The sequence below is a fragment of the Psammomys obesus genome, unplaced genomic scaffold, assembly GCF_907164565.1.
Source record: "Psammomys obesus unplaced genomic scaffold, mPsaObe1.curated_primary_1811, whole genome shotgun sequence".
NCBI classification, from domain to species: domain Eukaryota; kingdom Metazoa; phylum Chordata; class Mammalia; order Rodentia; family Muridae; genus Psammomys; species Psammomys obesus.
In genome coordinates this window covers 55541915-55562512 of record NW_026585895.1, presented here as the reverse complement: position 1 = coordinate 55562512, position 20598 = coordinate 55541915, and positions in this window count along the sequence as shown.

The window sequence follows — 20598 nt, the reverse complement described above, 5'->3', positions numbered from 1 at the left end:
TGATCCCAGGAGAGTACCAGGTAGGGTTGAGTGTCCTAAGATCCAGAGCTTGGGTTTCTCTGCTAGGGGCTGCTGGAGAGAGGGTGCTGTGTCCTTGGCAGGCTGCCTCTCTGTCCTTCCCCTCTGACCTTCTCCTCTGCTAGGGCAAGCTTATGGAGGTGCTCTCAGGGGAGTGCCAGCAGGGGTTGGGGCTTCTCAGTTGGATCCTGAGCCCTGAGCTGGTGGTGTTTCTCTGCCAGGGAGGGGGGGCGCCGGTGATAGAACTTGCTGCTAGACCTTATTGCGCTGGACCCAGGATAATTTCAGGATGTGTAGAATGACCACAGTCCCAGATCCCGAGCTGTAGTTTGTTTGCTAGGAGCGGCCGGCAGCACTGGAGTTCCGGCACTGTGAAGCCGCTGTGCACCTCTTTATCCTTCTGCTCCGCTGCGGCAGGGTGATGGCAGTGTTTGGGGGAGTGCCCGAAGGGATTGGGTTTTCTCAGCCCCGATCTCGGGTTGGGGTACAGACAATGTGGTCTGTGGCAGATTCTGCTGGACACCTCCTGCCTCCTCCAAAGAGGGAGTAGGGATTTTGAGCTGGGCTAGCAGCTGCAATCAGTGCGCAGCGCAAGAACTCAATTGTGATGGCGGCAGGTAGCTGTGGTCGGAGAGACCTTCCAGGGAAAGACTGGGTGACCCGTGAGCAATCTGGCAACTTTCCTTCCCCGTGGGGTTTTTTTGCGACTGGGACTCCCGCCTTAGGTCCCCTTGTGCCCACCAATCAGCCTGGGAAAGTGATGGGGACAAGCAGGCTTGCAGCACCAGCCTGGAGACCCAAAGCCCGCATTAGCAGGGTTCTCTTCCTGGTTCTGGCTGGGCAGCCGAGAGTGGACCTGACCGATTCCCACGCCGTGGGAGCCTCCCCTCACCTGGGAAACACGATCGATCGCTGTTGTTTTAGGGCCCAGAGTTCAGTCTCCTGGTCGCTGCATGGAGTGTGTTGTCCCACTTCTCAGACAAGGTGTTCTCCCAGTGCCGCCATCTTGCCCCCCCCCTTTTTTTTTCTTTGGACTCAACATTTTAGCCTGTAGAACGGGACAATAGGCTGGAGATCCGTCTTCTTCATGCTGATGATTGGATCGTTGATTTCTCAGTTTGAAAGAGGCTGAAATGCTGGTCAAAAGTTGGAGAGAGTACATGGGTAGTTACATTAGTCTGTAATTATCTGGGTTTAAGTGTTAGATAAGGGTCCCATTCCTTGAGTGCCCAAGGGAGTTGATTTTAACTGAATTTAAGGATTTTTTCCAGATCTTTAGAGCCCCTGCCAAGATACTAGAATTTTTTACTTTGATGCCAAAATCATGGCCTTTTGTCCAATCATAGTTTTTTTCTAATTTAGTAAAGATTACTAGGAGCCAGTCAAAGGCTGGTCAATGAGGCAGTCCTTAACAGTCTCTGGTTAGTTGATCTAATTGAAGAGACAGGGAGCAGTAATGTCAGCTTCCAACAAGTCCAGATTTCAGCTTGCAGCCCAGAGTCAACCAGGTGAAAATCTGCTGAGACAAATTCAGACTAGAGACAGAAGTTAAGATTTGTCTGTTAAATGGAAAAAGTGAGGAATCCCAACACCAGGGAAAAACTCTTCTGGGATCCATTTGAGCTATGCCAGATCTAGGTCTCATGACCTTTTGATTTTTATAAACTCATATGAATTTTTGGTACACAAAAGGAAATATATATATTAAAAAACTCAGAAAAGTAATATATCAGCAAATCTAATACAACATTTTGAGAGTAACAGGTAAAAACTATATCCAACAGAATGGGTACCAGTCAGCTGTTTTATATTTTTTATAAACAACTTAAGTGTGTCCATGTGGCAGCCTTTTGGGAGTTAACAGAATCTGAGCAGCGGAACTCAGCCTCTTGGCTATTTTCCAAAGTACAGTCTCTCACAGACTGACCTTGGTGGTCTTACAGCGGACTGCTGTGACCCTGAGAAACTCCGTGCCACCATAGTAACCAGGCAGCAGGCTCTGTGCAACCTTGAGTAAGCCCTCCTATATTTTGGCTAAGTAAAATTGCCTGCATGAGAAACTGCTTGTAATTCTTTTTGTTACTTAAGTGTTAACCTGACATCCATTAAATTGACACTTTGACCAACATGTTTAGATTTTTATAACCTGAACTCCTATATTCTCAGACCCTATATAAACTTTATATTTTTTTATTTAACTATTATTATAAGACATTGGCAACTGATGTAAAGCCTGTGAGCAGGGAAAATCTGGGTTTTTTTTGTTTTTTTCTTTTTACACAAAAGATATAGTACCTAGTAGTTATAACTAACTAATGAACTGTGCAATGAGCTGATAGTGAACCTAACTGTCTGCTCTTTAGCTGCCAAGCTACCATTAACTAAGCCTAGCCTTCAAGCCTAGCTGTCAATGTGATCAGAGTCTTGAGAAGGATAAATTATGAGCTAAGTAAATGTACCAATCAAAATGACAGAGATGACTAGTTAGTCCATCACCTAGGCAGTGTTCCTGGCTCCTGTGTTCTCCTGGCTTCCTGAGTAGAGGCAGTCCAGCCATCAGGCATAGAAGATGAGAAACTGCTGCTGTGGAAAGAGGAACAGGAGATATTGACCTTACCTTGCCTCTCACAATGTCTTCAGGTGTCCCCAGCTTTGTCCACAGTTTAGGCTGGGCCCTAGCAGTGGGCCAGTTGGGGCAGTATTGCCCAGTGGTTAGCATACCACAATCCAGAGTCACAGTCATCTGTCGTTGCCAAATCTTCTTGGAGACCTTGGGGAGCTACTGCCATGATTTTGGGACTTTCTGTCACAATAAACTTACATATGTTAAAATGCCATATTCATCAGATCTCTGATAAGCTTGAGGGCTAGCATATCTGAATTATTCTCTATTTTTATCATTTGCTCTAAACTCTATCCTATAAAACAAAGTTGTACTCTAATTTTGGCATATTTCTTAGATGCATCTTTTAGAACCAAATTTTAAGCAGATCTATATAGGCAAACTTATGGTTAACCACCTTAAATTCAGACCCAAAGAAAACAACCTAAATAAAGGGACTAGGTAAAGCTCAGTCTTTAGTGTAACTTTAAAGCTGCTCTTTCTGGACTAAAATCAAAGCAAGACCTTTAATTGGGCACACTTTATAAAGGGGCTAGCAAATCTTATGAATCTCATTATCTTTTTTAAAACTTAACAGAAAAAAGCTTTACACACTGGGATCAAATAAGTTTTAGAACCAATTGCCAACAGAATAGTACAGAACAATCAACAGTATAGAACAAACAGAACAATATAGAACAATTTTAAACTGTATGAATTATTTTGTCCACATCAAACCTGTCAGCCAGAACTTTTTTTAAAGACCACAAGAAAACATTCTGCAATGAAGATCACCAGCCTTTTTTACAGTTTTTTAAAAAATCATATTTGCAGGTATAAAGAACCAAAACAAACATCATTCATATGTTCATATGCCCCCTGGCCCCATATACATACACGGACCCTCCACAACATTCTATTTACCTTCAGGTTTATAGCTTCATTCTTTTGGCTTAACCAGACATTTTTGCTTTAGACAAACTATTCTTTTTCTTTGACATTTCTTTTCTTTATTATTATTCCAGTCTTTTTGCCTTCTCTCTTGCTTTTTAGACAATATAAAAACTTTCATTAAAGTCCTTCATATGGGTTCTTTCAGTAGTATAGAATATACTAAATTATTTTATAGATCTTTACCATCCTGACACGATACACTGTAATAACTGCAGTTTTCTTAATTGGCTAAAACAGCATGGCTTGGTTTTACTTTGCAAAAGTAATAAAATAAATCAAGGTCTTTTAACCTCCCTAAAGGGTTAAGAAACTGTTTAGAATTTTGTGTTAGACTGCCCAAGGGTTATTGCTTTGAAAACCTGATAAACTTTGAATGTTTTATCACCTTAAGTATATAAACATTTTTTAAAACTAGTTTTTGCAATATTAAAACAAAGTATCTTCTTTAGGAGTGAATCTACAGAGCATAACCATGAGACCAAAATTTACAGTGAAAACAATTTAATCTTTAGAACCAGAAGTAGCTCCATCCCTCGTTGCTAAAAAACACTATCTCAAAGACAGGAGTTTTTCTTTTTTTTTGAGTGAAGTTCATTGCTTGCTTGCCTTTTTTTCTATCTGTCCTCATAGATAGGGTCACATTTTTCCATTCTCTGGAAAGGTACTAAGAGGCTTTAGCTTAACCTGAACCTAAAACTCAAAACTATAGGCTTTAGAAGACATACAGGTTACAAAGTTAGTCTAACCCTTTCACGCACACATGGAAACTGAACAACTTGCTAATAAATGACAGCTGGGACAGGGAAGAAATAAAGAAAGAAATTAAAGTCTTCCTAGAATTCAATGAAAATGAAAGCACAATTTACCCAAAATTATGGAACACAATGAAAGCAGTGCTAACAGGAAAATTCATAGCACTAAGTTCATTCAAGAAGAAATTCGAGACAGCTCATTCAAGCAACTTAATGGCTCACCTAAAAAGCCTAGAAAAAGAAGAAGCAGACACACTAAAAAAGAGTAGATAATAATCAAACTCAGGGCTAAAATCAATCAATTAGAAACAAATAAAACAATTTAAAGAATCAACCAAAGCAAAAGCTGATTCTTTGAGAAAATCAACAAAATACACAAACCCATAGCCAAGCTAACTAAAAGGCAGAGAGACACCATCCAAATCAACAAAATCAGAAATGAAAAGGAGGCTATAACTACAGACACTGAGGAAATTCAAACAATCATTAGGACTTACTTCAAAAGTCTATATGCCACAAAATTTGAAAATCTAAAGGAAATGCACAATTTTCTTGATTGATTCAACTTACCAAAGCTGAATCAAGACCAGATAAATCAATTAAATAGTCTGATATCCCCCAAGGAAATAAAAGCAGTCATCCAAAGTCTCCCATCCAAAAAAAGCCCAGGACCAGATGGTTTCAGCGCAGAATTCTACCAGACCTTCAAAGAAGAGCTAACTCTAGTTCTCTTCAAACTATTCCACAAAATAGAAACAGAAGGAACACTACCAGAGTCATTCTATGAAGCCACAGTCACCTTGGTACCTAAACCTAACAAGATCCAACAAAGAAAGAGAATTTCAGGCCAATCTCCATTATGAACATTGATGCAAAAATACTGAACAAAATACTTGCAAACCGAATAGAAGAACACATCAAAGATATCATCCACTATGACCAAGTAGTCTTCATTCCAGGTATGCAGGGGTGGTTCAATACAGGGAAATCCATCGATGTGATCCACCATAAACAAACTGAAAGAAAAAAAAACATATGATAATCTACTTAGATGCTGAAAAAGCATTTGAAAAAATCAAATTTTTTATTTGTTTAAAGTATTGGAGAGATCAGGAATACAAGGCACATATCTAAACATAGAAAAGGCGATATACAGCAAGCCTATAGCCGACATCAAACTAAACAGAGAGAAAATTAAAGCAATCCCACTGAAATCAGGGACAAGACAAGGCTGCCCACTCTCTCCATATCTCTTCAAAATAGTTCTGCAAGTCGTTGATAGAGCAATAAGGCAGTTGAAGGAGATCAAGGGGATACAGATGGGAAAGGAAGAAGTCAAATTATCACTATTTGCAGATGATATGATAGTATACATGAGTGACCCCAAAATTCTACCAGGGAACTCCTACAGCTGATTAACACCTGCAGCAAAGTTGCCAGATACAAAATTAACTCAAAAAAAGAATTAGTAGCCCTCCTGTATACAAAAGACAAAAGGGCTGAGAAAGAAATTAGGGAAACAACACCCTTCACAATAGCCACAAATGACATAAAGTACCTTGGTGTAACCCTAACCAAGCAAGTCAAAGACTTGTATGAAAAAAATTTCAAATCTCTGAAGAAAGAATTAGAAGAAGATATCAGAAGATGGAAAGATCTCCCATGCTCATGGCTTGGCAGGATTAACATAGTTAAAATAGCCATCTTACAAAAGCAATCTACAGATTCAATGCAATTCCAATCAAAATTACCAACACAATTCTTTACAGACCTGGAAAGAAAAATTCTCACCTTCATATGGAATAACAAGAAACCCAGAATTGCTAAAACAATCCTCTACAATAAAAGATCTTCTGGAGGTATCTCCATCCCTGATCTTAAGCTGTACTATAGAGCAACAGTTATAAAAACTGCATGGTACTGGCATAGAAACAGAATGGTGCATCAATGAAACCAAACAGAGGACCCAGAAATAAACCCACAAACTTATGGACACCTGATCTTTTTGTGTGTGTGTGTGTGTCTTCACTGTTTATTTTAAACAACATTGCATTTCTTTAAAAGGCGGCTTTGCATTTTACATAACAACAGAGAATTATGAGCTATGGAGACCCCATAACTATAGAACAATAATTTATTTTTTTCTGCTTGTATGTCTGAGTTGACTTTTCTTTTTTTTTATTAATTACACTTTATTCATTTTGTATCCCCCCATAAACCCCTCCCTCCTCCCCTGCCGATCCCACCCTCCCTCCCCTTTCTGCATGCATGCCACTCCCCAAGTCCACTGATAGGGGAGGTTCTCCTCTTCTTTCTGATCTTAGTCTATCAGTTCTCATCAAAAGTGGCTGCATTGTCCTCTACTGTGGCCTGGTAAGGCTGCTCCCCCCTCAGGGGGAGGTGATCAAAGAGCAGGCCAATCAGATTATGTCAGAGGCAGTCCCTCTTCCCATTACTATGTAACCCACTTGGACACTGAACTGCCATGGGCTACACCTGTGCAGGGGTTCCAGGTCATCTCCACGAATAGTCCTTGGTTGGAGTATGATTTTCTGGGAAGTTCCCTGTGTTCAAATTATCTTGTTCTGTTGCTCTCCTTGTGGAGTTCCTGTCCCCTCCAGCTCTTACTATTTCCCACTTCTTACATAAAATTCCATTCACTCTGCTCATCAGTTGGCCATCAGGCTCAGCATCTGCTTTGACAGTCTATACTGCAGAAGCTTTCAGAGGCCCTATGTGGCAGGTTCCAAGGTTGTTTCCTGTTTTCTTCTGGCCTTCAGAGGCACTCTGTAGCAGGTTCCAAGGTTGTTTCCTATTTTCTTTTTCTTCTGATGTCCATCCTCTTTGCCTTTCAGGATGGGGATTGAACATTTTAGTTAGGGTCCTCTCTTTTGCTTAGTCTGTTTAGATGTACAGATTTTAGTGGGTTTATTCTATGTTGTATGTTTATATGAGTGAGGATATACCATGCATGTCTTTTTGCTTCTGGGACAACTCACTCAGGATGATCTTTTCCAGGTCCCACCATTTACCTGCAAATTTCATGATTTCCTTATTTTTCATTGCTGAGTAATACTCCATTGTATAGATGTACCACAGTTTCTGCATCCACTCTTCAGTTGAGGGGCATCTGTGTTGTTTCCAGCTTCTGGCTATTACAAATAAAGCTGCTACAAACATGGTTGAGCAAATGTCCTTTTTGTGTACTTGCGCCTCTTTTGGGTATATGCCTAGGAGTGGTATGGCTGGATCTTGAGGAAGCGCTATTCCTAGTTGTCTGAGAAAGCGCCAGATTGATTTCCAGAGACATCTGATCTTTGACAAAGATTCCAAAACCATACAATGGAAAAAAGATAGCATCTTCAACAAATGGTGCTTGTCTAACTGGATATCTACATGTAGAAAAATGAAAATAGATCCATACTTATCACCCTGCACAAAACTAAAGTCCAAGTGGATCAAAGACCTCAATATAAAACCAGACAGATTAAATCAGTTAGAAGAAAAAGTAGGGAAGACTCTAGAACTCATTGGTACAGGAGACAACTTCCTGAACAGAACACCAACAGCACAGGCTCTAAGAGCAACAATCAATAAATGGGACCTCATGAAATTGAAAAGCTTCTGTAAAGCAAAGGACACCATCAACAAAACAAAACAACTGCCTACAGATTGAGAAAGAATCTTCACCAACCCTTTATCTGACAGAGGACTCACATCCAGTATATATAAAGAGCTAAAGAAGCTGAAAAGCAACAAACCAAGTAATCCAATTAAAAAATGGGGAACAGAGCTAAACAGAGAACTCTCTGTAGAGGAATATCGAATGGCAGAGAAACACTAAGAAATGCTCAATGTCATTAGCCATTAGGAAAATGAAAATCAAAATGACCCTGAGATTTCACCTTACACCCATGAGAATGGCCAAGATGAAAAATTAAAGTGACAACACATGCTGGAGAGGTTGTGGAGAAAGGGGAACCCTCCTACACTACTGGTGGAAATGTAAACTTGTACAACTACTCTGGAAATCAATCTGGCGCTTTCTCAGACAACTAGGAATAGCGCTTCCTCAAGACCCAGCCATACCACTCCTAGGCATATATCCAAAACAGGCTCAACTACACAATAAAGATATTTGCTCAACCATGTTTATAGCAGCTTTATTTGTAATAGCCAGAAGCTGGAAACAGCCCAGATGCCCCTCATCTGAAGAATGGATGCAGAAATTGTGGTACATCTACACAATGGAATTTTACTCAACAATGAAAAATAAGGAAATCATGAAATTTGCAGGTAAATGGTGGGACCTGGAAAGGATCATCCTGACTGAGCTGTCCCAGAAGCAGAAAGACACAAACGGTATATACTCATATATAGACATGATATAGGATAAACCTACTAAAATATGTGCATCTAAAGAAACTAATCAAGAGAGAGGACCCTGACTAAAATGCTCAATCCCCATCCTGAAAGGCAAAAAGGATGGACATCATAAGAAACAGAAAACAGGAAAAGACCTAGGAACCTGCCACAGAGGGCCTCTGAAAGGCTCTGCCCTGCAGGCTATCAAAGCAGATGCTGAGACTTATGGCCAACTGTTGGGCAGAGTGCATGGCATCTTAGGAAAGAAGTGGGAAATAGTAAGATCTGGAGAGGAGAGGAACTCTACAAGGAGAGCAACAGAACCAGAAAATTTGAACACAGGGGTCTTCCCAGAGACTCATACTCCAACCAAGGACCATACATGGAGATAACTTAGAACCCTTGCACAGATGTAGCCCATGGCAGTTTAGTGTCCAAGTGGGTTACATAGTAATGGGAAGTGGGACTGCCTCTGACATAAACTGATTGGCCTGCTCTTTGATCACTTCTCCCTGAGTGGGGAGCAGCCTTACCAGGCCACAGAAGATGCAGCCACTCCTGATGAGTTCTGATAGACTAAGTTCAGAAGGCAGGAGAGGCGGACTTCCCCTATCAGTGGACTTGGGGAGGGGCATGCTTGAAGAAGGGGGAGGGAAGGTGGGATTGGGAGAGGTAGGAGGAAGAGGCTTATGGGGAGATACAAAGTGAATAATTTTTTTTAAAAAAGAAACACAATTGGGAAAAGAGGGAGAAAACAGAAAACAGGACAGGAGCTACCACAGAGGGCGTCTGAAAGACTCTACCCATCAGGGTATCAAACAGATGCTGAGGCTCGTAGCCAAACTTTGGGCAGAGTGCAGGAAATTTTATGAAAGAAGGGGGAGATAGTGGGATGTGGAGAGGCTGGGATCTCCACAAGGAGACCAACAAAACCAAAAATTCTGGACCCAGGGTTTTTTTCTGTGACTGATACTCCAACCACGGACATTTCATGGATATAATCTAGAATCCCTGCACAGATGTAGCCCACTGTATCTCAGTATCCAAGTGGGTACCCTAGTCAGGGGAACAGGGACTATCTCTCACATGAACTCAGTGGCTACCTCTTTGATCACCAACCAACAGCCTTATCAAAACACAGAGGAAGACAATGCAGCCAGTCCTGATGAGATCTGCTAGGCTAGTGTCAGATGGAAGGGGAGGAGGACCTCTTCTATCAGTGGAAGTGGAGAGGAGCATGGGCAGAGATGAGGGAGCAAGGGTGAGATTGGGAAGGATTGAAGAAGGGGATTACAGCTGGGATACAAAGTGAATAAACTGAAATTAATATAAAAAATAAAAACTAAAAATTAAAAAAAGATAGCATCTTCAACAAATGGTGCTTGTCTAACTGGATATCTACATGTAGAAAAATGCAAATACATCCAAACTTATCACCCTGCTCATAACTAAAGTCCAAGTGGATCCAAGACCTCAACATAAAACCAGACACACTAAACCTCTTAGAAATAAAAGTGTTGAAGAGTCTTGAATTTATTGGCACAGGAGACAACTTCCTGACCAGAATACCAGCAGCACAGGCTCTAAGATCAACATTAAATAAATTAGACCTCATGAAATTTAAATGCTTCTATAAAAAGAATGACACTGTTGTCAGAACAAAACAATAGCCTACAGATTGGGAAAGAATCTTTACCAACTAACTCTCTATGTAACAGAGGGCTAATATCAAGAATATATAAAGAACCCAAGCAGTTAAACATTTCCCCAGTAATAGGACTAGGGACTGTCTCTGCCATAAACTCATGGGCTAGCTCTTTGATCACCTCCATCTGAGGGGGGAACAGCCTTACCAGTCCACAGAGGAAGACAATGAAGCCATCCCAGATGAAATCTGATAGACTAGGGTCAGATGGAAGAGGAGGAGGACCTCCTCTATCATTGCACTGGGGGAGGAGCATAATAGAAGAGGGAGGGAAGGTGGGATTCGGGAGAGGATGGGGAGAGGGCTACAGCTGGGATACAAAGTTAATAAACTGTAATTAATAAAAATAAAATAAAATTAAGAAGGAAAAGAAAAAATCTAATTGTATATGGGCAGATTGCAGAGGTGTTGAACTCCCCCTTTCAATGGCCTAGGAGAAAGGGATGGGGGGAAGAGGGAGGGAGAGTGGAACTGGATGGAGTTGAGTGTGAATGCTACAATTGGGACATATAATGAATAAATTAAAAAAATAAAATTTAAAAATCTAAAAAAAATGTTAAGCAGCAACAAATCAAGTAATCCAATTAAAAAATTGGGTACAGATCTAAACAGAATTTTCAATAAAAAGTATATTATAAATATAAAATATACATGTTTATAATTATAAATAAAAATTATTGCCAGCTATACATCTAACAAAGGGTTAGTGCCATTGATATACAAAGAACTAAACAAGATGTAAGCATCAAGATAAAAGAACAATCCAATGAAATAATGCTGCAGGGAAATAAATAGAAAGTTCTCAAAAAATGAAAGACATATATCTGAGAAATATTTATGAAATGTTTGACATCCTTAAGCATGAGGAAAATATGAGATAATGGTTACTCCAGCTTTCTTCTTGGGTCCCTTTGCTTGGAAAACCTTCCAGCCCTTTACTCTCAGTAATGTCTATCTTTGTGACTAAGGTGTATTTCTTGTGTGCAGCAGAAGTTTGGGTCCTATTTACACTTGCATTCTGTTAGTTTGTGTCTTTTTATTGAAGAGTTGAATCCATTGATGTTTAGAGAGATTAATACCAGTGACTGTTGGTTCCTTTCATTTTGATGTTGGTTGTGGTAGTGTATTTGTGTGAATGTCTACTTTTGGTTTTCTTGTAGTAAGATTATTTATATCCTGTGTTTTTATGACTGCATTTATCCTCTTCAGGTTAGAGTTTTCCTTCTAGTATCATCTGTAGGGCAGGATTTGTGCATAGATATTGTTTAACTTGGTTCTGTTGTGGAATATCTTGTTTTCTCCATCTCTAGTGATGTCTGGACTGGCATCTGTGGTCTCTTAAGGTTTCCAATATGTCTTCCCAGGCCCTCTGGCTTTTATGGTCTCTGCTGAAAAGTCAGGTGTTATTCTGATAGGTTTGCCATTATAGGTTACTAGGTCTTTTTCCCTTGTAGCTTTTAATATTTTTTCTTTGTTCTGTACATTTAGTGTTGTGATTATTATGTGGTGGGAGGATTTTCTTTTCTGGTATAACATATTTTGTATTCTGTAGGTTTCCTGAATGCTTATAAGCATCTCTTTCTTTAGATTAGGGAAATTTTCTTCTATGATATCATTGAAAATATTTTCTGGTCATTGGAGCTGGGAATCTTCTTTTTCCTCTATTCTTATTATTCTTAGTGTCCTTTCATGTGTCCTTGATTTCTTGGTTGTTTTGAGTCAAGAATTTTTTATATTTAACATTTTCTTTAACAAATGAATCAATTCCTTCTATTGTATCTTCTACATCTGAGATTCCTTCCTCCATCTCCTGTATTCTGTTGGCAATGTTAACCCTGTAGTTCCTGTTTTCTTCTCTAAGTTCTCTCTCTCCAGTATTTCCTAAGTTTGTGCTTTCTTTATTGTTTCTATTTCCTCTTCAGATCTTGCACCATTTCATTGATTTCCTTCACCTGTTTGTTTTCCTGCATTTCTGTAAATTATTTGATCAATTCCTTTCCCTGTTTGTATTTTCCTGTATTTCTCTGAGTGATTTGTTCATTTCCTCTGTAAAGACCTCCATCTGTTTGACTGTATCTTCCTGGATTTCTTTACAAAATTCATTAATTTCTTCTGTTATCATCTTCATAAGCATAGATTTAGTATTATTTTCTTGTGTTTCAGTTGTGTTAGGGTATCCAGAGCTTCTTGCTTTAGGATAAATGGATTCTGGGATGCTGTATTTTTCTGGCTTTTGTTGATTGTATTTTTGTACTGGCCTTTAGCCACCTGGTTGTCTCTGGGGTTAGCTGGTAGTTTCTGGTGCTGGTTCTGGGGAAAGGGGTATGGAAAGAGCCCTGGGAAGGAAACTGGATGTTACTGTAGGAGCCCTCCTGGGTTTGATGGGTATAGTCTCTGACTGTTGGGTTGTTCTCAGGGACTTCCCCAAGGTTCTCCTCAGATGTATGATCCTGTAAATTACCCGAACTCCTCGGGATCCCAGGAGCTCTCCTCTCACCAGGGAAAGTCCCAGAGACAGCTACCCTGCCACTGACTTTCTTTCTCTGAAGTTAATGAGCTGCTGCTGCCCAGACACTGGGCTCAGACATTGTGCTTTCTGAGTGCAGCCACCTTAGAGAATCAGTGAGCCCAGAGGTCTCCCTGGGGAAAGAGTTGTGCTTTGGAGAAGCATATGGAGCTTTTTCTGTGGTTCCCAGGCATTGGAAAGCCCAAGGTTGGAACTTCTTGCCCTGGTACCCTTAAGGCTTTCATCTATGGTGGAAACCCAGGCACTTTTCTGGGGATAAATTTGGTTACCTGAGTGTGGACCCTCTTGTTTTCCTTACCTGGGAAACACAGTTGCTGTTATTTGGGGGTCCACAGTTTGTCTGGGCCATGAGAGCTGAAAGCATGTGTGTGGCTGGCTGGACACCTTGCCCCTGTGAGAACCCCAGGACATTCCCTGGGATTAGCCAGGTGACTTGAGGTTGAACTGGATTGCTTTCCTCACCATGGGCTCTCCTCTCACCTAGGAGCATAGGTGCTGGTAGTTTGGGGCCTACAGTTTGATCTGTGTGTCACTCTGCTGTCCCTGATGTTCTACTGATCAGACATAGCATGCCACCATCTTGAATTCAAGTAAACTACTACTATGTTTGCAAATGGGTATAATATTGAACTAGTCTCAGAAAACTTATCTTTATACATCTATGCCCATATAAAAATTCATATATGTGTGTATATACATATAAAACAGACAGACACACTGACACATAGACACACACAAACACACATTTTAGTGCAGTTTTCAACCCTTATCAGAGAAGCTTCTACAGTCAGTACATGATGATTGATACAAACACTCACAACTGGTTCAAGGGCCAAAAAAAATTACTGTAAAGTGGCTCTAAATGGAATGTTAATATCACTACTCTATCTTTGTAAGACTCAGATATTACTAGGAGAAAAGGCTAGGAAGATTTTTAATAGCCACAGATAGTGGAGGTCTGCTATAAAACAATTCTTCTGGGTATAACAGGACCATATCACACATGACTGACAAAGGCTATAACTCCTTGCACAAGACCTACAAATATCAAGCCACTCAGAATCCCAGCCTGGATAGCAAAGAGATTCACAAGTCCTACACTAGCTGAGGAGCCTTTGATGAATACTGGAGGGAAAAAAAAATCAATTTTCTTCTGATAGTGCCCCTGAGAGTTGTTGATGTTTGGAGATTGGCCTATATCCATGCACACACTAAGAGTTCAAAACATTTTAAAAAAGAGAAGATACATTTAGGAAGAAAATGTGGTGGTGGGTGTAAAGGAGAAGTTGGAGTATAGAGAATGGATGATTTACTTGACTAAAACACATTATATGCACTTGTGGAAATTACAAACAATAAATATTAATACATTTCTGTGGCTTCATAAATACTTGTCCTTCAAGACATGGCTGCCCACTCTTTCCATATCTCTTCAACTTGAAGTCCTAGGTAGAGCAATAAGAAAACTAAAGGAGATCAAGAGGATACAAATTGGAAAGAAAGAGGTCAAAGTGTCACTATTCGCAGATGATATGATAGTCTACATGAGTGATCCCAAAAATTCAACCAGAGAACTCTTTCAGCTGATAAACACCTTCAGCAAAGTGGCTGGATACAAAATTAACTCAAAAGAACCAGAAGCCCTCCTGTATACCTAAGACAAAAGAGCTGAGAAAGAAATTAGGGAAACAATACCCTTCCCAATAGCCACAAATGACATAAAGTACCTTGGTGTGACTCTAACCAAGTAAGTGAATGACCTGTTCGAAAAAACTTCAAGTCTCTGAAGAAAGAAATTGAAGAAGATATCAGAAGATGGAAAGATCTCCCGGCTCATGGATTCGTAAGATTAACATACTGAAAATGGCCATCCTGCCAAAAGCAATCTACAGATCAATGCAATTCCCATCAAAACACCAACAAAATTCTTAACAGACCTTAAAAGAACAATTCTCAACTTCATATGGAAAAACAAAAAGCCCATAATTGCCAAAACAATCCTGTATAACAACAGATTATCTGGAGGTATCTCCATCCCTGACCTCAAGCTGTACTACACAGCAATAGTAATAAAAACTGATTGGTATTGGCATAGAAACAGGAAGGTGGATCAATGGAACCAAATAGAAAACCCAGAAATAAATCCACACACCTACAGATACTTGATTTTTGACAAAGAAGCCAAAATCATACAATGGAAAAAAGACAGCATCTTCAACAAATGCTGCTGGACTAACTGGATCTCTACAAGCAGAAAAATACAAATAGATCCATATTTTTCACCCTGCACAAAACTAAAGTCCAAGTGAATCCAAGACCTCAACATAAAACCAGACACACTAAATCAGTTAGAAGAAAAAGTGGGGAAGAGCCTAGAACTCATTGGCACAGGAGACAACTTCCTGAACAGAACACCAACAGCACAGGCTCTAAGAGAAACAATCAATAAATGGGACCTCATGAAACTGAAAAGCTTCTGTAAAGCAGAAAACACTGTCATCAGAACAAAACGACAGCCTACAGACTGGGAAAGGATCTTCACCAACTTCCACATCAACATTCCAATATCCAGAATATATAAAGAACTCAAGAAGTTAAGCACCCCAGATAAAGTAATCCAATTAAAAAAATGGGGTACAAAGCCGAACAGAGAATTCTCTGTAGAGGAATATTGAATGGCAAAGAAACACTTAAAGAAATGCTCAACATCCTTTGTCATCAGGGAAGTGCAAATCAAAACCACCTTGAGATTTCACCTTACACCCATCAGAATGGCTAAGATCAAAAACTCAAGTGACAATGCATGCTGGAGAGGATGGGGAGAAAGGGGAAACCTCCTCCATTGCTGGTGATCATGTAAACTTGCACAACCACTTTGGAAATCAATCTGGCATTTAGGAATAGTACTTCCTCAAGATTCAGCTATACCACTCCTAAGCATATACCCAAAAGATGCTCAAGTATACGACAAGGACATTTGCTCAACCATGTGTGTAGCAGCTTTATTTGTTAATAGCCAGAAAGTGGAAACAACCCAGATGTCCCTCGATGGAGGAATGGATACAGAAATTGTGGTACATTTACACAGTGGAATACTACTCAGCAATGAAAAACAAGAAAATCATGAAATTTGGAGGCAAATTGTGGGATCTAGAAAAGATCATCCTGAGCGAGGTATCCCCAAAGCAGAAAGACACACATGGTATATACTCACTTATAAGTGGATATTAGACCTATAATATAGGATAAACATACTAAATCAAGAAGGAGGTCTCTGAGCAAGATAATCAATCTTCACTCAGAAAGACAAACAAGATGGACATTGGAAGAAGGAGAAATCAGGAAACAAGACAGGAGCCTACCACAGAGGGCCTCTAAAAGACTACCCAGTAATGTATCAAAGCAAATGCTGAGACTCGTAACCAAACTTTGGGCAGAATGCAGGGAATCTTATGAAAGAATGGGAAGATAGTAAGACCTGGAGAGGACAGGAGCTCCACAGGGAGAGCAACAGAACCAAAAATTCTGGGCACAGGGGTCTTTTCTGAGACTGATACTACAACCAAGGACTGTGCATGGAGAAAACCTAGAACCCCTGCTCAGATGCAGCCCAGTCTCCAAGTGAGTTCCCTAGTAATGGGAACATGGACTGCCTCTGACATGAACTCAGTGGCTTGCTCTTTGATCACAAATCCCTGAGAGAGGAACACCCTTGCCAGGACACAAAGGAGAAAAATGTGTCCAGTCCTAATTAGAGGTAATAAGCTAGAGTCAGATGGAAGAGGAAGAGGACCTCCCCCTATCAGTGGACTTGGAGAGGAGCATGACAAGAAATAAGGGAGGGAGGGTAGGATTGGGAGGGAATGAGGGAAGGGGCTACAGCTGGGATACAAAGTAAATAAATTCTAATTATTATTAAAAAATAATAAATTAATAAAAATCCACATAGTAATTTCAGAAATCCTCACATTTTGAGATTTAATGACTGCATAAACAGTCATATTGAATGGAATATGAAATAATGAGGACTTTTTACAGGGTAAAAGAAGAAAAATAAATAAATACTTGTCTTTAAAATATCAACATTGGACTTTTCTTGTAAAGCACCAATACTTAACACCTCAAAGCAAAACCATTTTTTTTTTCTAAAAAAGTGGGTTCCGTCTCAGAAAAGACCCTTGTGCCCAGACATTTTAGATCTGTTGCTCTCCTTGTGGAGTTCCTGTCCTCTCCAGGTCTTACTATCTGCCCCTTCTTTCATAAGATTCCCTGCACTCTGCCCAAATTTTGGCTATGAGTCTCAGCATCTGCCTCGATACCATTCAGGGCAGAGCCTTTCAGAGGCCCTCTGTCATGTTCCCTGTTTTCTCCCTCCTCCGATGCCCATCCTCTTTGCCTTTCTGAATGGGGACTGAGCATCTTACCAGAGTCCTCCTTCTTGATTAGCTTCTTTAGGTGTACAGATTTTAGTATGTTTATCCTATCTCAAAGGCCTAGTATCCACTTATGAGTGAGTATATACCATGAGTGTCTTTCTGCTTCTGGGATACCTCTCTCAGGATGATCTTTTTCAGTTCCTACCATTTACCTGCAAATTTCATGATTTACTTGTTTTTAATTGCTGAGTAATATTCCATTTTGTAGATGTGCCACAATTTCTGTATCCATTCCTCAACTAAGGGGCATCTGGGCTGTTTCCAGTTTCTGGATATTACAAATAAAGCTGCTATAAACATGGTTGAGCAGATGTTTTTGTCTTGTTGTATACTTGAGCATCTTTTGGATATATGCCTAGGAGTGGTATAGCTGGATCTTGAGGAAGCGCTATTTCTAATTGTCTGAGATAGTGCCAGATTGATTTCCAAAGTGGTTGTACAAGTTTACATCCCTACCAACAGTGGAGGAGGGTTCCAGCCAAGGACTACTCATGCAGATGGCCTAGAACCCCTGCATAGGCTTAGCCCATGGCAGTTCAGTGTCCAAGTGGGTTCATAGTAATGGGGACAGGAACTGTCTCTGAAAGAAACTGATTGGCCTATTCTTTGATCACACCCACCCCCCCGATGGGGGGAGCAGCCTTACCAGGATGATAAAGAGGATGATAATGCAGCCACTCCTGATAAGACCTGATAGACTAGGATCAGAAGGAAGGGGAGGAGGACCTCCCTTATCAGTGGACTGGGGGAGGGGCACAGGTGGGGAAGAGGGAGAGAGAGTGGGATTGGGAGGGATGGAGGGAGGGAGTTACAGGGGGATACAAAGTGAATAAACTGTAATTAATAAAAAATAATTATTAAAAAATGTGGGTTCTATCTTAAGAAATCAGGTTTGGATGCCACAATAAAGTAACTGAATTCAACACCAGTTGTTTCTAACCTATTTATCTTCTACAACATTGAAAGTTAAAATAATATTGTGTCATCAAATTCTTTGTTTTCCTACATAATATATTTGATCTAAACAGATAGCAGATTACTTTAAATGTTCTCAATTATCCTGTTGTTATTTCTAAAGTAAATGTATTTTTTTCTAATTTTATGACATAAAAATTTTACATAGTCAAAATGAATTGTTCAGAGGAAAAGATAAGTGCTACGAGGCATCTGAACACCATAGCATCTGTTATGTTTACACTCTGTAACTACAAATTTCATAAAGCTTCATTGGATTTTATGCAACAATCTTCACAAATTATTGAAGTGCAATAGCTGTGGTAATTGTCCTTTTATTAGATAGAAATATAAAAGGTTAGTTTTTCTATATTGTAGTACTTTTACTTGCTATCTAATTTAGAGGATATATTTTATGTATCGTGTATCTACATTTATATGATGGAAATGAACATTTTTTCAACTACAAGTTTGAAAACTGAAAACTGTTTTTGTGCATGTGAGTGAGTGTAATGTGCGTGCATATAAGCATTAGCAACTTTAAAAACAAACCTTTGCTTGATTTTATGGAAAATGTCCTACTAAGTTTTACGGTTCTAAATAAATGTTCTTATTTTAATTTTTGTTTTCTTTTTGAGATTATAATATAATTACATCATTTCCTCCCTTTATTTTTCTTCCTCAAAACCCTCCCATAAGCCCCTCCTTAGTCTCTTGCAAATTCATGGCAGTTCTTTTCATTAATTGTTGTTAAATATTCTTAAATATATAAAACAAACTCTTAGTTCATAAAATGTTACTTTTATGTGTACGTTTTAGGGCTCATGGTTTGTTACTAGGTAGTTCATTTGTGGGCTCTTCCCTAGGGAAGATTAATTCTCACAATTGATTCCCACCTCTTCCTTAACTACTTTGATATTCCATATTATCTACTTTCAAGGCAAGCAATTATTTCCCATCTGTTAAGATCTCCATGCAATATTAAGTATTATTTTAGAACTGAATGTTATGCAACTATTGTTATTCACAAAAACACCATAACTGGTAGGTAAAATCATCTTCATTTTATGGATAAGAAAACCATGTCTCAGAGAAATGCAATAATTTTCCCAGTAATATTTACTCAATCTGTATCTGAAGCCACTGTGTCTTGTCACTCAGATATGATGCACAACGCTTTGGAATATTATTTAGTTCTCTGATTACATAACTAGTGTTCATTGGTGTAGTGTTATCATGTGCTACAGTTGATCTCTCAAAAGTCTAATTTTTTATGGTACCTTGTTTATACCTAACAGGAGTTGGGAAAAGAAAATTAAGAGCTGACATTTGCATTTCTCTTTTTGGAAAAGACAACTGATGTTTCTATATAATTGTTTTACACAACATAATCCTTAAAACATTCCTACTCATATTTCCATTTGCTTTGCTTTGACTAAGTAAAAATCTACATAGTATTCTAATCCTCAGACCTATGTGTTAATGGTGTTAAAAATGGACATGAATGGAAATTAAATTTAGATTAAGTCATGAGAGTGAGGCCCCAAAATGATATTAGTGGCTAATAAAAATAAAAACAGGAATGCCATATCTGGTATGTCTCATCATGTGATGCCTTCCATTATAACATGATGCTACTAGAAGATGCTAAATGGTAAGAAAATGCCAACTCCATGTTGTTGAACTTTCATACTTTCCATTTATAAGCCAAATTAATTTGTCTCTTTTGTGTTTCCTGATCTCATTATCTCTTATAGCAATATAAAATGAACTGGTACTCTTGCATATAATAATTTAAGATGTCTCTAACCTAAACTTAACTATTGTCATAGGCTGCATTTTATTTTATATGAATATTTGATATATTTATTTATTTATTTACTCTACTACTTATACATGGATGTATAAATGATTTTTTCCATGCTCTGAATAAATCATACACTAATATGCATTTTGAAAAGGTATGATTCTTAGAAATTTTCCTTATAAGCCTCTCAATTTATTTAAAATAAGACATTTGCAATTGAACACATGCATACTGTACTTTCCAAATGAGAGATGTTCATTTGATGAACATCTGCAATGATATGGTTAAATAAGCAAACACAATTTGAAGGCATTTGTTGTCCTAATTCCTAACAAGTTGACAGACAATGCCCCAAACAACAAATCCAGAATGAACTAATCAGCTAATCAGAGCATAACAAGTCTTTGCCAAATAACTTCATAAGAGAACTGTAAGTATGTTTAAGTACTCATGTTCAGTACTCATGAGTATTTCTCAG